Source organism: Colias eurytheme, chromosome 11, assembly GCF_061535395.1.
Source record: "Colias eurytheme isolate Ceu_HAF_F1 chromosome 11, ilColEury1 Martin Lab GWU primary, whole genome shotgun sequence".
Taxonomy (NCBI): Eukaryota; Metazoa; Arthropoda; class Insecta; order Lepidoptera; family Pieridae; genus Colias; species Colias eurytheme.
This window is the reverse complement of record NC_142990.1, coordinates 10,923,803-10,939,536: the sequence shown is the minus strand read 5'-3', so window position 1 is coordinate 10,939,536 and position 15,734 is coordinate 10,923,803.

The window sequence follows — 15,734 nt, the reverse complement described above, 5'->3', positions numbered from 1 at the left end:
ATCCTATTAGTATTTTTCTTTTGCTTTACTATTTTTTTAATAAAAATAATTACGCTGAAACATAATTTCAGAAAAATGTAGTTAGTTACGTGGTGTTATTGTTCAATTAAAATATCTTTATTTCAGAAAAACAGTGTATTACATGTGATTGATTAGCGATTATTTTTTCCTAATAAATTTCTGATTGTCTGTCTATTTTGTTCAATAAGATCACAGATAATAATATTGATGAAGAATCTCTTGTAATAGAGGCGATCACGCAATTTATACATTTGTAAGATAGATTGTTTCTTTCATTGATATATTTATTGGATTTGATTCTTCTATTTATTTTGTAAGTTTCAAATTAATAAATAGTTTTTAAACATAATGACTAGCGGAATTCAAATTATTGGTTTAAATATGATGTATAATTACTAAACCAAAACGAATTGTACTAAGGTAATAACTTAAATGAATCCCCGTCTATTCCTAAATAGCAAAAACTTTATTGACTACGTAAGTACTTTATGAAAAAGCTTTTGTCTCCACATTTGCTGAAGCCTTCGCAAACAAAAACGTCTGGCTCAGACAATGAATCCTTTACTAAATGCTGATGTTCCCACTAGACTTGGCGGGATTCAAATTGTCATTATTATGTGACGTCACATGTGTTTGGGGATAGTAGTGAGCATTTTTTGGAGCGGATTTGTTTTCAAAGGTTTATTTTAAACCTGTAAAGGAAAAGGCTCGTTATGTGAATTATTTTCTACTAGCTTTCCGCCCACGGCTTCACCCGCGTTTTCAAAGAAAAACCTGCGTATCTCCCGGATAAAACCTAGCCTATGTGTTAATCCAAGTTACCCTCTATATGTGTGCTAAATTTCATTGAAATCGGTCCAGTAGTTTATGCGTGAAAACCATACATACATACATAATTACAAACCTTTCCTCTTCATAATATTAGTATAGATTATTTTCTACAATAAAGCTGTAGACAAATTATTGTAATATTTTTGCTAGAGAATGCTGCTTCTTGGATTTTTCTTGTCTACAGGGCTATATAGTTAAATTTTATATGATAAATATAGCCTATTTATTACAATGAAATAAAATTGATCACATAGGGAATGCAAAAGTTTCGAATCAAGGCCTACAGACTATAATAAGTATATATTATGATTAAATTTTATCTGTTTCGTCGTCAGTAGTATAGGTCGGGTCATGTAAAAAGAACGCTGACGGTTAAGCTGCGCATTGGTGATTTATTGGTCTATTTGGTGTTATGAGGTGGTATAAGAATAACAAATATGTTGTTACGAAGCCATGACTCGAGAGCCTACTTCAACAATAAAATAAGCAGCAAGTAACTTTCGTGCTAAACTCGATACATGCCAAAACACACCCCATCACTTTCATCCAGCGTTCTTTTTACATGATTCGCGTTATATATTATATTGATTAGGTTATAGCTACTTGTATACGTCTGGAATTAACTTGTATCTGTGTGGGTTTAAATAAATGGTTTATTGATCAATCAAATGCCATTCTAATGGCATTCTAACAAAAACTGGAGGCGGCTAAATATACCATTATGCAAATTGGAGAGCGTTAGGTGGGGCTTAGACTCCGATCACTCAAGATAAATACGTTTTCAGTATTCCCTAAAGAATTAGGTTTAGTTTAAATAAATGACGCGTCATTGTTTAATTCAATAGTCTGAGATCCGAATTTAGATCGACCTTCACCTATCTGATAATCAGATGAGACGTATTTTATATCAAACTAGCTGCGCTCCGCGGTATCACCCGCGTGGCTCCGCTCCTGTTGGTCTTAGCGTGATGATATATAGCCTATATAATATAGCCTTCCTCGATAAATGGGCTATCTAACACCGAACTTTTCAAATCGAACCAGTAGTTCCCGAGATTAGCGCGTTCAAACAAACAAATTAACAAACTCTTCAGCTTTATAATATTAGTATAGATAAAATTTATGAACAAATATGCATATTATAATATCTCGCTTATCAAAGAGCTCATGGCATTTATAACGCTCTTGTCATAAGGATAATTAATGTATTTGTATTTGTTTTTATAATGTGTAATTTTATATTTAACTAGCGGTCCGCCCCGGCTTCGCCCGTGGTACACATTTATGTTTTCTCTACATAAGAACCATCCTGGTACTTCAAGGAATATAATAAAAAAAAATTATCGAAATCGGTCCACCCGTTCTCGAGTTATGCGCTTATCAACACATTTTGCGGTTCATTTTTATATTATAGATATGTGTGGAATTTGTAATAAGATGATACATTAGTTCATATGAAAGCTAGCAAAATGTAATTTAATAAAATAGTTTCCCAAATATTATGATAAAATAAGCAATGTTTGTTCCAAGTATGTTGCAAATAGACAAATGAACTGAATACACAAGCTAGATAAATACATTGTATTTTAGTTCGCTATATTTCTTCAGACGTGATGACAAAAACACATCTGACGAATTAATAGCACAATGGACGGGGTCATTACGCCGCGCTGAGCGAATAAGGAGTCTTTATCACTACAATATAGTCGCTTTCTCTGTCCCTATGTATGCTTAAATCTTTAAAACTACGCAACGGATTTTGATGCGGTTTTTTTTTAATAGATAGAGTGATTCAAGAGGAAGGTAGTATATAATTTATTAGGTTTAAGTCTTTAGACAAAGCGGGCGAAGCCGCGGGCGGAAAGCTAGTTGAAGTAAAACTTCTTTAGGCGCGACTAGGGAGTAACTCAGATTTATTTTCTGACGGAAGTAACGCTTACTATAGTCTGCGTAGTTTCCGCCATTTAAAAATAATAATTCTGATTGGTTGTAAGTATATGTCATATACTACACGCTTCTTGACTTATACGCCAGCTAGTGGCAAATATCATAATCAATTAGGATTATTTATTTTCAAATTTTCAAACGGATCAATTGTGAATAGCAAAGTGAATGAAAAATTCAACAGTTTTAAAAACATTATTTTAAATTGCAAAATTTTTTGAAAATCTCTAAATATACTTGTTTATTTATTACTTTTAAAATAAGTAAATTAAAAATAAAAATAAACATGTTGCGGATTATAATCAATCTATTTTAAATATTGCTGAAGACAAAGTAGTATCCATAGCAACAGATATGTATATAGGTTGTCATTCAGTTGAACAAGAAGCATATGTACGCCAACAATTTCATAAAATGTCAGTTATTGATACAGGAGGATCGCCTTATGAAATCATATTAGTTCTTAACAAATTTTACATTATTACAACCAATATTGATGTATCTGATGGCTTAGCCAACGGTTGTGTTGGAAAGTTAGTGTATATTGAACGTGATGACAGTGATAACATCATACGCTTATGGCTTGAGTTTCCTGGTAAGATAGGAGAGAAAATTAGGAAAAAAGCTGCCCATCATATTCAAACTCTAAACATTAGTAGAACAGCAGTCCCAATTTTACGAAGATCGTCATCTGTACCAATGAATAGAAATAAGACAATATTTGCAAAGAGAAATCACTTTCCATTAGTATCTGCTTGTGCGCTTACAATACATAAGTCTCAAGGTGGTACTTTTGATCAAATCGTTTATGAATACAATAAAAGTCACAGTCAGCAGCTGTTATATGTAGCATTATCACGAGTAACTGATATAAATGGATTGTTCATTGTCTCAAACACCGATGACAACAAATTTTATCATGGAAGAAAGCGTCCAGGGGGAATAGTTGATTTACAGTGTGAATTTGAAAGACTTTCAAATTCTCGCCTAATAACACAACAGGAAGAATTATATAACCTTGTAAATGAGAGTAACATTACACTATTTTCCTTCAACTGCCAAAGTTTACGTGCTCATGTTTCTGATCTGAATGATAAAGTATTAAAAAGGTCCACATTGCTGTTATTTTCCGAAACTTGGATGAAAAATGACGAACAAATTCTTATTGAAAATTTTTATTGCGTTACCCAATACAAACGACCCAACTCAACTGCTGGTGGAGTAGCTGTATATCATTCATCTACAGATACACTGAACAATGTAACACCAATTCAAAATATTTCACCAACTATATTATCACAAATTTCCGATGAGGTTTCACAAATTGGTGACATCGCCTTGGTTCGATGTGTTAATACGAATGACCAACCTGTGATTATCGTTGTTATTTATATTTCTACAAATACTAGCCTGACAAATATCATAAAATTTATTCATCAGCAATTACTTCACTTCACAATTGAAGGTTCTCGACTTTTAAATAGTAATTATCATGAATTACCGATGATTCTAACTGGAGATTTTAATGTTAATTTTCGCTCTCAGGAATCTCAGCCGTTAATTGATTTTTTAGAAGAAAAATTTGATTTATCTATGAATACTTCTCGACTTCATTCAACAACGCGTTTCGGTACAACGATAGATGCTGTATTTTCAAGAAAAGTAGCAAATTTAGAGAGTAAAATTTATGTTTCACATTATAGTTACCACAAACCTATAATTTCGTACGTAAGAAATTATGATGACATTCAATTACCTGTTTCGAATGAATAATATTAATATAACATTTAAATAATCTTTGTAAAGCACATGAATAATAAATATAATTAAATTATAATATAATATTTATTTATTTAAGTTAATATTTAATCATTTCAGTGATATATGTCGTCAACGCCAAAGAAGTTTTACTTCAATCGCGCGTAAAGGTTACACGCACACACTTTTTTTTCTATAAGTGTAAGCATATAATAAAGGTTTTCTGTGTTTTTATAAAATTTTACTCTTTTGCTAAAATATTTTGCATAATTCAATGTATTTGTGAAATTTAATCTTTTTTAATATGGTTAATTGTTTTGTTACCAGAAATGTTATGTACCTTTTATAAGCTTTTAAAGTACACATTCATATGAAATAATGAGTTCCTGTTTGAATCCATGTCTAAAAATAGCGACAACAATATTCCAGTTACGTTGCTTTTGTTAAAAAATTTTTCAAGCATAGCAAAAACTAACACATATGATTTTTGCCAGGAATCTCTCTTATTATTATTTTAATAATCATAAATGTTTAAAATGCTCACAAAAAATCAATAAAACCTGGCAACATTTTAGTATCTAGTAGAAACGAGGCCTTAAAACCAAGTAAGATAGCTAAAACATAAACCTATTCGAGATTGACAATTTTTACCTTTATTTTCTAAAATAGCGTTATTATTTTGTCTCTGACGAAGGGATTGAGGATCAGTGAGCCGAAACCAGAGAATTGTAACATAAGTATCTAGAAAGGGTTTTACGGAATTTGAGGAAGGAATCTAGATAAAAATAATGGGAATTTGTATTTATTTAGTTGTCACGGCATCACGTGTGAACGGGTGGACCGATTTCGATAATTCTTTTTTTATTATATTTCTTGAAGTACGAGGATGGTTTTTATGTAGAGAAAATGTAAATATGTACAACGGGCGAAGCCGGGGTGGACCGCTAGTTTTTAATAAAATCATTCACACACTTATTTAAAGTAGAAGATACTTTAACAAAACGTTGAATTAAATTAAATAGAACTAACTATATTCTAACAATTTGTTACAATGATATCAGTTACAAAACGTCCCTTGATACATTAAGGACTAAGGTCGTTAAATTTGAAGTCGACCCAAAACGCAAAATGTCTACGGGTTAATAAATTCAAAACCTACGTGAGCTTGGATCTTGGATAAAGGTGCTTTTCATAGTATAAAGAGAGAAGTAGGCCGACTCCTAAACTCGCGAGGCGCAGGGTTGTCACTTGTCACATTGTTGTTTAAATAATAAATAAACAAACACTGACCGCTCACAGCAATCGCGCGGGCGCGGCCCTCACGAGACCGGTCCATGAGTAGGAACCGAGCGGCGTAATTGTGTGCGTGCGTCAAGTTTGTGTACGTACATGAACTGGGGGCGTGGCCAAGCGCTTCCGCGCCGTCGCTTCGCGCACATACAAACGGCGCGATGTACCTTTGTTCGAAGATAACTTACTTTTCTCGTTATACTATGTACTTTATTAGTAATTTTAACAAGACGTGAGGTAGCGTTTTAATCCCAAGTAGGTACTGAGATTTTAGAATCTAATCGTGGTTTATCGCCTGTACTTGACGTTTGAAGGATCTTATTAGTGAATTTACGATTCCATAGCAGTAGTTTTGGCTAAGGGAATAGAATTAACGGAGGTATTTTGTATATTGAAGGGCTCTTTAATAGCGATAAGGCCGCGATCAATATAAAGGTCTGTATTCACATATTAGGTAATGTTGGAAGGTAAAAATTTTCGATAAGAATGGATTTTACAATTTTATTTTTTACCTCCTTCCTTATTTAATGGTTAGTGCATGAGCGTAGAAACAATGCCTTGAGGTTTTCCAAATAACACTCTAAGAAGAAACTCAATAAAATGATGTCTGATAACTTATACGTTACGAACCTTTTACAATTAGATATATTACGATTGTAATATAGACAAGAGGAATTCCCATTTTGACAAGGATCAAAAGGCTACTAAACCGTAAAAGATATCGGACGAAAAACAGATGTGACATCTGCAACAAGACTTCAATTAATTAACCTTAGTTAACTGAAACGCTCATTTTTTTATTTTGATAGAAGGTACAATCATAGATACACGTACATTAATTACATATTATTATATGTATATATTGTGTGATATAACACAAATGGTTGTATCATAATTATATATACACATTTTCAAAAATGTTCTTTTATTTTGTATCAAAAATTGTCTGATAATAACAGAAGAAAATCGATTATAAAAACGATTGGTTACATTACAAATTATAATAGTTGTCATGTCAAGAAATTATTAATAATTCCAAGTTAGAACGAACTTCATTTAGTTTAGACGTAAAATACCAAAACTGAAACTCATACAAAGTAAAGGTTCATTCAGGGGCACTTCTGTACATATTAAACTGTAAAATTTAATAATCTGACCGAGTGTGGTTTGCCTCTGAGGTGTTTGTATGGGATGGCTTGAATCATAAACGTTGCAGAAATATAATTTAATATTGTCGTCCATCTTAATGTTATAAGTACGAAATTCTGTCTGTTTGTCCGTTTCACTTAGAAATTGATTAAATTTATACTGTAAACAACATCTAAAGAATTGAAATGAGGATGAATGTTTTATTCAAAGATCATCATATTTTAAATTGCTACGAATTACTAAATACTTTTATAGAATCTAAGGATCAAAACAAAAATAATAGGAGCTTGACGAAATTGTAAAAGAATAGATTTGAACATAGTAATATTTCGTAGGTAGCGATCATAAAATATAAAATAATAGATGTATTATTTAAATTTAATCACCATGGAAACTTATTCTAAATGAATAATACATTATTTTCATTTTCACAGATAAGAAACTAACAAACTCATAATTCATTTTGTTTTCGTTCAGTAAACAAGAGCACTTAGAACAATATTATGATTTAATGATGGTTATAAATCTTCTTTTAAGAATTTAGCTTTTTCCATAAACTCCTGGTTACGTCGAAAAACCATCATGATAAAAAAAACTTTTTAAAAGTCTTACTCCAGAGTAATTTCCCTTGATAAATTAGTTTTAGAGAACATTATTTCTAGTAAATGCTAATTAACTAATTAATTAAAACTTTATTACAAAATGATTACGTTTCTCTATTGGACACTGCCTACATGTTTCATCCTAAATTTTAATCAAAAATCAAACTTTCAACATCATAAGCTGTACGTATTTTTTATTTTTCATTTATAAAATACTGTTTCAATATTATCATAACTGATTTAATTTTTTCTAAGAATATTCTACGTGTATATTGTACTTTAGAATAAATTAAATAAAAAAACTCATATGTTTGTAAATTGTATCATATAATATACAATGTATTTCTTCATTTATTATTTAAACGATCAATCAATATTTTTATGCCACCAAAATGAAATACATGCCATGTTATTCGTACCAATCAATCATTGGAATCCATATTGGGTTTTATCGAAAACGGGGTCTTGAAAGAAGATATTGAAGTATACCTATACTAGTAGTGCCTTATATTTAGTGATATTATCTTATAGATTAATAGCTGACCTTGCAGGACTCTGCCAGGACACTCTTACGACTTAGGGGTATAAACATTTGTTTACAACCAATTCACAATCCTATTTAATACCTATATACTACCTATATTTATTATATTACCTATATTTATTCGTAAAAAATTGCTCAAGCTTTCATCTTTTATATGAATAATAATGCCTCATTGAAAATGTGAAATAAAAATATATATTTCGGATGTCGCAACACCCGATAATTGTCTAAGTTAAACGAAATTAAGACCCAAACAAAACACTAGATATTATGTATCGTTTTGTAAACCTTAGAGAAAAACCTTCCTTTCTTACTACAAAAAAGTACTCAATAAAAAAACTTAAGTGTGAAGTCGAGTCAAAGCTACAAGCAATCATATCACCACAGCTTATGAGTTATGAAACAGTGAGTCCTGTCGTGCCTCCTTTTTTCATTTCGCATGAATCTTTCATCTGGTATGGTTTAACAAGCTCTAGGTATCAGAGCGGTGTTAAAATGCTGCTGTTCTTATTTGAATACGAATTTTTGTAAAGTAAAATACATTTGTATTTATGTAAAGTATTATATAAAAAGAGTATTATTTACACCTTACGTCTTGTATTTATCGGCTTTATTACCTATAGGAAAATTCGATGTAAGTAGAGCAGATGAAAATCGTTTAATAGAGTTGTTAATATTTTTAAGAACTTTATTCATTGTTTATCTATATTCAGGTAGATGGCCAACTACGTATACAGACGAGGTAAGTTAATAAGTTTAATTTTCCTGATATCCGATCTTATTCTTAAACACTATTAAATAGTATACAAAATTTAATTTGGCTCAAAATTTAATTTGAGTATATTTATTGAATATAGCGCCTTATAAAACATAATGAAAACGTCTACCACTACTCATTCTCCACAATATTCAAGAATTCACTAACAAATTATTTACATTATTGCATAAATCTTGTTCAAATAAATAGTAATCTGCAGCTAAGACTCCTCGCATTTTTCCACAGTATTTCATCCATTTGATAAAAAGCGCCATTTTAGTTACCCCAACCAAACCAGGGCGGGGAATACTAAAACGCCCTTATCTTGAGCGGTCGAAGTCTAAGCACTCCACCTTACATTTATTCGCACACCAATTTGCGTAATGGATCTATGAATATTTACTTTTTTGTGAAATCGTGACTCGCAAGTTTAAAAAGAGACGTTTTTAAGATATTGCTTAAAAATACTGACGCGTAGAATTGGTATGAAATTATTAGAGATGAAGGTGGGCGGAAAAACGAGGAAAAAATATTTGGAATATTAGGCTCTTTGAGAGCGATAAAATTGTAAAATCAATTGAATATTTTTTGTGAGTGAGGGGGGGTCATATTTTTTTTTTAATTTTGACTCTATTAAAATTTAAGTTTAACTATCTATGTACATTTTGGAAAACTTTGAGAATGTTTTATATTTGAAAAGCTACAAAGAATCTAAAATGTGTATTCCCTATTTTTATTTTCAATCAATTTAACAAATTGCAGTAGTATTCCGTAACAGAAAAAAGCAATAACATAATATAGGATTAAAAACATAAACCACCATTTAGCGCATAAAGAACGCAGTGCTCATAAACATCCCTTTCTAGCGCAGTTACGTTAAAAAATCCTGAAAATACCTCTGTAATAAACTTCGCCCTGCACTAAACCATAGTATACAGAATACGGACAGTACGGAAACCACGAACAAAACGTTCGAAACAGCTCACTCACACAACCACGCGAATCTACTGTCTGCAATTTTGGTCTGCAGTAAACAACAGTAAATATAATACGTACAGTACGGTAAACTACTAACAAAACGTTCAATCACGCATCGAGTAAAAATTACAGCAAAAAGATAAGTTAAAGATTTACATAGTAGCAATCTGTCGCAAGATAGAATGCGCAGTAAGGCAACGTTTTCAATAAAATTGCATATCGAAAAAGTTGCCTTACTGTGTATTCTATTTACTATGCAGCAAGCTTTAAACGCTATTCCCAAACCACAGATACTTGAAAACTGAACAATTTAACCTGAGCGGCCTGACCCCAGTGTTCGGGAAAAAAGATAAATTCACACTCAAATTGAGCTGATGTTGTCACGTTCGGAACTTTGACTGCGGCTGACCTTTGGTACCGTTTGGTATTTTTTTGTTGTTTTGTAAGCTATTGAATTTTTTTGCGATAAAAATAGGTATCGTCGGGAGAATCAATTGTGGTTTAAATTAAAAGGAAACAGAGTTTTTAATAATTATAAAAAGCTTATACAATTTGAGATTATGTATATTTTTATAATTACGTTCATTATCTCAACTAAGATGAATATACAACTACATCTCTCTAACTTACGATTAAGAGCATTTTGTAGTAAACTTATCAAGTTAGAAAATTAATTGTTAATACCTACATTAATAATCATTAGGGATAAATTAATAAAAAAATTGCACAGTATTTGTGTAAATTTTGCAAAAGCTAAGCTAAAGCTAATCTAAAACCAATCAAAAACCGCTACGACCATCAGGTCTATAAATTGTACAAATTTAACCTCTTTTTCCTTCGAATTTTCGCATTTCCATTCATTTCCTTTATTTCACAAGAATCAGTGATCCGATTTTCATCAAACATAACTGAGACTGACTCTGATTAAAGCTTCTGATAAAAAAGAAACAATTTCTCTTCAAAGCTAAGGTGCAACAAAAAGATTTTAACCTTTTCACAAAAGGAAATAAAATTGTGTGTTATTTCTTACATATTTGAGCATTTATATAATACTAGCTATGCCCCGCGGTTTTACCCGCATTGCTCCGCTCCTATCGATCTTAGCGTGATGATATATAGCCTATAGCCTTCGTCAATAAAAGGGCTATCTAACACTGAAATAATTTTTCAAATTGGACCAGTAGTTCTTGAGATTAGCGCGTACAAACAAACTCTTCAGCTTTATAATATTTATATAAGATAGAATGATAAGCAAATTTCGGTTAATAATAGCTCTCCTAATCGAATTTTGGCCAAGATGATTAATATCGCTTGAGTTTAGCAAACTGCGTATCAGAAATACTACTAGGTACTTATACTGAATAAGAATTCTTTTTATACTTATAAGGGACAAACCATTGCTAGAAAAAACATAATGACATAATGGTTTGTATAAAAAAAACTTATTGTAAGTATAACATATTTTTGTGAAAGAATAAAATTATTACTGGTAAATTATTAAGACTCTTATATCATCTCTAAACTCAATAGTTCAAACAAGGACGTTTAGTTTCGATATTGTTGAAAGATAGAAATAAAATAAAATTCTTATTAATATAAGAATTTTATTTTATTTATTTATAATAAATAAAATTAGTAGTAAGTTTAAGTAATCTTAAAGTAATTCTACAAAAAGGATCAGTTGAAAAATACGTCTTATTTAAAGACGATTAACAAAAGACATTGATCCTCTTAACGAAAATGTTAATCACCTGTATTACTCAAAGAACATTATTCCAAATAATTCATTCCGTAATTACGATCTAATTAATTATTCCCTTTTCGTCTAAGATCAAAATGCCATTCGTTAATTTAAGACGGAAGCCTTGGAGATTAATATTCCAAGAATTTTCTTAGATTACCTTTGTTTTCTTTAAGTAATACTTATTAGTTATTTATCCAATGACATTGATTAAATAATTAATTAATACTGAACTGAGACAATACAACAACTCAAAAAATATATAGTAATGGGTGTTAATCTATACTTTTAATATTATAAAGCTGAACAGGAGCGCCGAGCGGAGCAATGCGGGTGAAACCGCGGGGCACAGCTAGTATTAGATATTTTATTTCATATAATATACGCTGCAACAAAGAGTTTGTTTGTTTGTTTGAACGCGCTAATCTCAGGAACTACTGGTCCGATTGGAAAAAGAATTTCGTTGTTAGATTGCCCATTTATCGAGTAAGGCTGTAGGTATATCACCACGCTAAGACCAACAGGAGCGGAGTAAAGAGGTATTAGATATTTTGATTCGTGATCAAATAAACTATGGCACCCGTTACACGCTCAATCCAGATCACGATCCAAGTCAGGTGACGGATTGACGAATCTTTATGTGGATCGTCGCGACATTAGATGGTCAATCCAGATCATATCAGTCCACTGTTCGACAATGTCAAATGCACACGCATTCACAACCACTAAATGGATCTGAATAAGAACAAATCTTGTGCAGCAATAATTATTGCCTGTTATTTGAAAAAACGCGTGAAGAGGAAACGCTGGGTTACACCGTGGCTACTAAAAAGGAACATCTATACACATTCGAACTTGTTAGATGAAATTTATAGTACGGAAGAGGAAGAGGATTACGCAAATTACTACAGGATGAAGGAGGCATGTTTTGATCATCTGTTAAAAATGGTTACACCTGTGTGTTGTCGTCCCATACCATCTCGCTCCGAACGCAGACTGACGTAATTTGACAGCATGTTACATTACACGATCAATCTGGATCTCGATCAAAGGATCGAGATCGTTGATTTCTAAAAATCTAGATATTTTCTGATCAGATTTTACGATCCGTCAATCAAATACATTACACAGTCAATCTGGACTGAGATCAATGATCATGATCAAGGATCACATTCTAGATTGAGCGTGTAACGGGCGCCTATGATTAAATCATGCTAAGTCGTATTTGATAATCTTTAAACTTAGCTACAATATCAAGGATATATTCAATTGAACCTTAATGAATCAAATATTAAACAGAACACTTAATATCATCCCTATTTTAGGTACATGCCCATACGAATTATTACAAGATGAAAATCGTAATTTACAACAAAGCCGGTTCACTGAGCCGCATTGAATATGACCCACATTCATGTGTACCGACCTCTATCGGCTTATCCATAACTTATAAACCTTTAATCGTGTTTATTTACTACTAGCAATGCCCTGCGGTTTCACCCGCATAGATAGCGATATCGTGACAGTGAAAAGTCTACTATAGGTCGGACTATAGGTTTAATTATTTTTAATCACATGAAAATCACCTTCACCCCGTCCCGCACTACGCCTGCTCATTGTATTAAACATACCTATCTACTAATTTCTGTACATTGACACTTTTAAAAATTCGTTATATCTTTTGAATGGAATATCCAATGTTTTTAATTAAAAAAGTATTTTGCTGGTATTGAAACAGTCTATAATAAAACATCATTTAAAGGGATAAGGATTAATATATGTGTATGGATAACATGGTTTGATTAGTGACGGCACTTCTATTTACTTTGAAAACGTAAAAAAGTTGTTGTAGTAACATAACTACTGAAGATGGACATATGGTATTGCGGACTTTCTTGTAGATATTGATCCATTCTATAATACCGTAGAACATTTTTTTGTTCTATCTTCAATAGATTCCGCAGCGCACGCGATGACAGCATTTTTATTAAGGAATTTTTTACACCTTGGGTTACATTATTGCATTTTTGGTAAGGATCTCTATTTTTTTGAAAATGCATTATAGCCTATGTTGCTCAGTGAAGATGCAGCTATCTAATGGTGAAAGAATTTTTGAAATCGGTCCAGTAGTTTATGCGTGAAAACCATACATACATACATACATACTTACATAATTACAAACTTTTCCTCTTTATAATATTAGTATAGATTATAATATGTATATTGTATATGTAGATATTGTTTACTGTAACATGAATCCTGAATTGTTTTTAAAGTTAATTCATGAATAATAAAAATTACAACACCTAGTGCTCCTATTAGTTTTTTATTAGTTTTTTCTTTCTTTCTTTCTTTCTTCTTCTTTCTTTCTATTACAAGCCGAAGTAAGCAATTCTTCAGGGACCATTTTAAGCATATTTCTAGTATACTGATCTAACTAAATACATTTTTTTTAATTAAAATACTTAGATACTTTTCACAGAAAACAATTGTAGAAATCAATTTATAGATTATATCATTTCCTTGGCGCCATTAAGTTACATACTTAGTCTAATATCTAAATACCTACAGAAAGCCTAAACCAACATTAGCTGGAACAAACAGAGCCTGTAATTGGTTTGATAATTGGCTAAGTGTTGTGTCCTTGTGACAGCATAGTTGAGATAACGCAAACTTATAAGCTGTAGTAATTTATAGCTGAACATGAATAAAATACATTGTAGTGGAAATATAGCGAAATAAAGTCTTTTATAACATGTTTATAACATTGGAATTTGGACTAAAGCAAGATTGCCTATGAATCCGACCATAACAAGCCTATATTTAGTGGTAATATACATGGTAACGTCTAAATTATAATTATAATAAAAACGTAGTTAAGCAATTTATGAAAAACATTATAAAATGAAGCGTTGAATCCGTTGAAGCTGTTTGAATCCAACATCAAAATATACTCGATAAACATTTACACATTCATTAGAAATTTTTACTTAAAAAATACATAAGATAACAATTCCTTAAACATAGAAATCATAACAACACTTTACATTTCTCCTTCGCAAAGAACATGTTTCAATCATTAATCGTCTTGCCCTCTTCACAATGGGCAGCGTTGGCCCAACAAATGCTCGTCGATGTTTGCCGCCATTACGGCGATTATGAATAAACATCTACAATGACGGCTGATCATTATCTTAATTGCCTCTATTCGCCCAACGCTGCCCATTATGAAGAGGGCCCATCTTCCGATTCACAAATGATAAATGTATTTATAGATGATGGTTTAATTTCCTCTCATAACATCTTGAAGACAATAGGGCGATTGGATACACAGGACCTACACTCGACTTTATTGTTAGGGAAAACAATGAAATTCTGAGAAATTTTCCCTAATGTTAGATTAAATTATTGTAAGGATAGATTTCTCGTTATGATGGTTTGCAAATCAAGGATAAAAGACATACTCAGGCATTCAAATCAATATTTTCTGTATTTAATGAAACATAAATCATATTATAACTAATAAGAAAATTATTAATGATACAAATGGACTTTAGAAAATCCTATATTTTTCCGACCCAAATATCGACCAATAGAATTGCACCATTCGACGTCACGTGGTACAACCTACATGGTATTATACTGATAATTTTTTGAAAGTTTTCTCTGGTCGTTGACGTCAAACTGACAGGTTCAATTCAATTGTGAAATTATTGGCCGACATTTGGGACGGAAAAATAATCTCCCGAATACCACACGAGCTTCAAAATTATCTGGCATTTCCCTCAAGGTTCCCTGCAAACAAATAAAGTCGTCAAGTTTTTCAGGAAAAATCACTCGCGCTTCGCGCTCGTGATTTTTTAACCTTGACTAAAAACTTGACTCCTTCATTTGTTTGCAACGAACCTATCGGAAAATACCCGATAATTTTGAAGCTCTTGTGGTATTATAAGTGAATAACAACCTGAAGTGAACGCAGCATGCTATACTATGATACTAAGTATTCATTAAAATTGTTGCTAACGAAAAAAAAAATCACATTTTCACAAATGAACCTAGTACCTACCTACGTAGCGGAATGTGTAAACACAGATTGCTTAAAACACATAAAACCTTTGA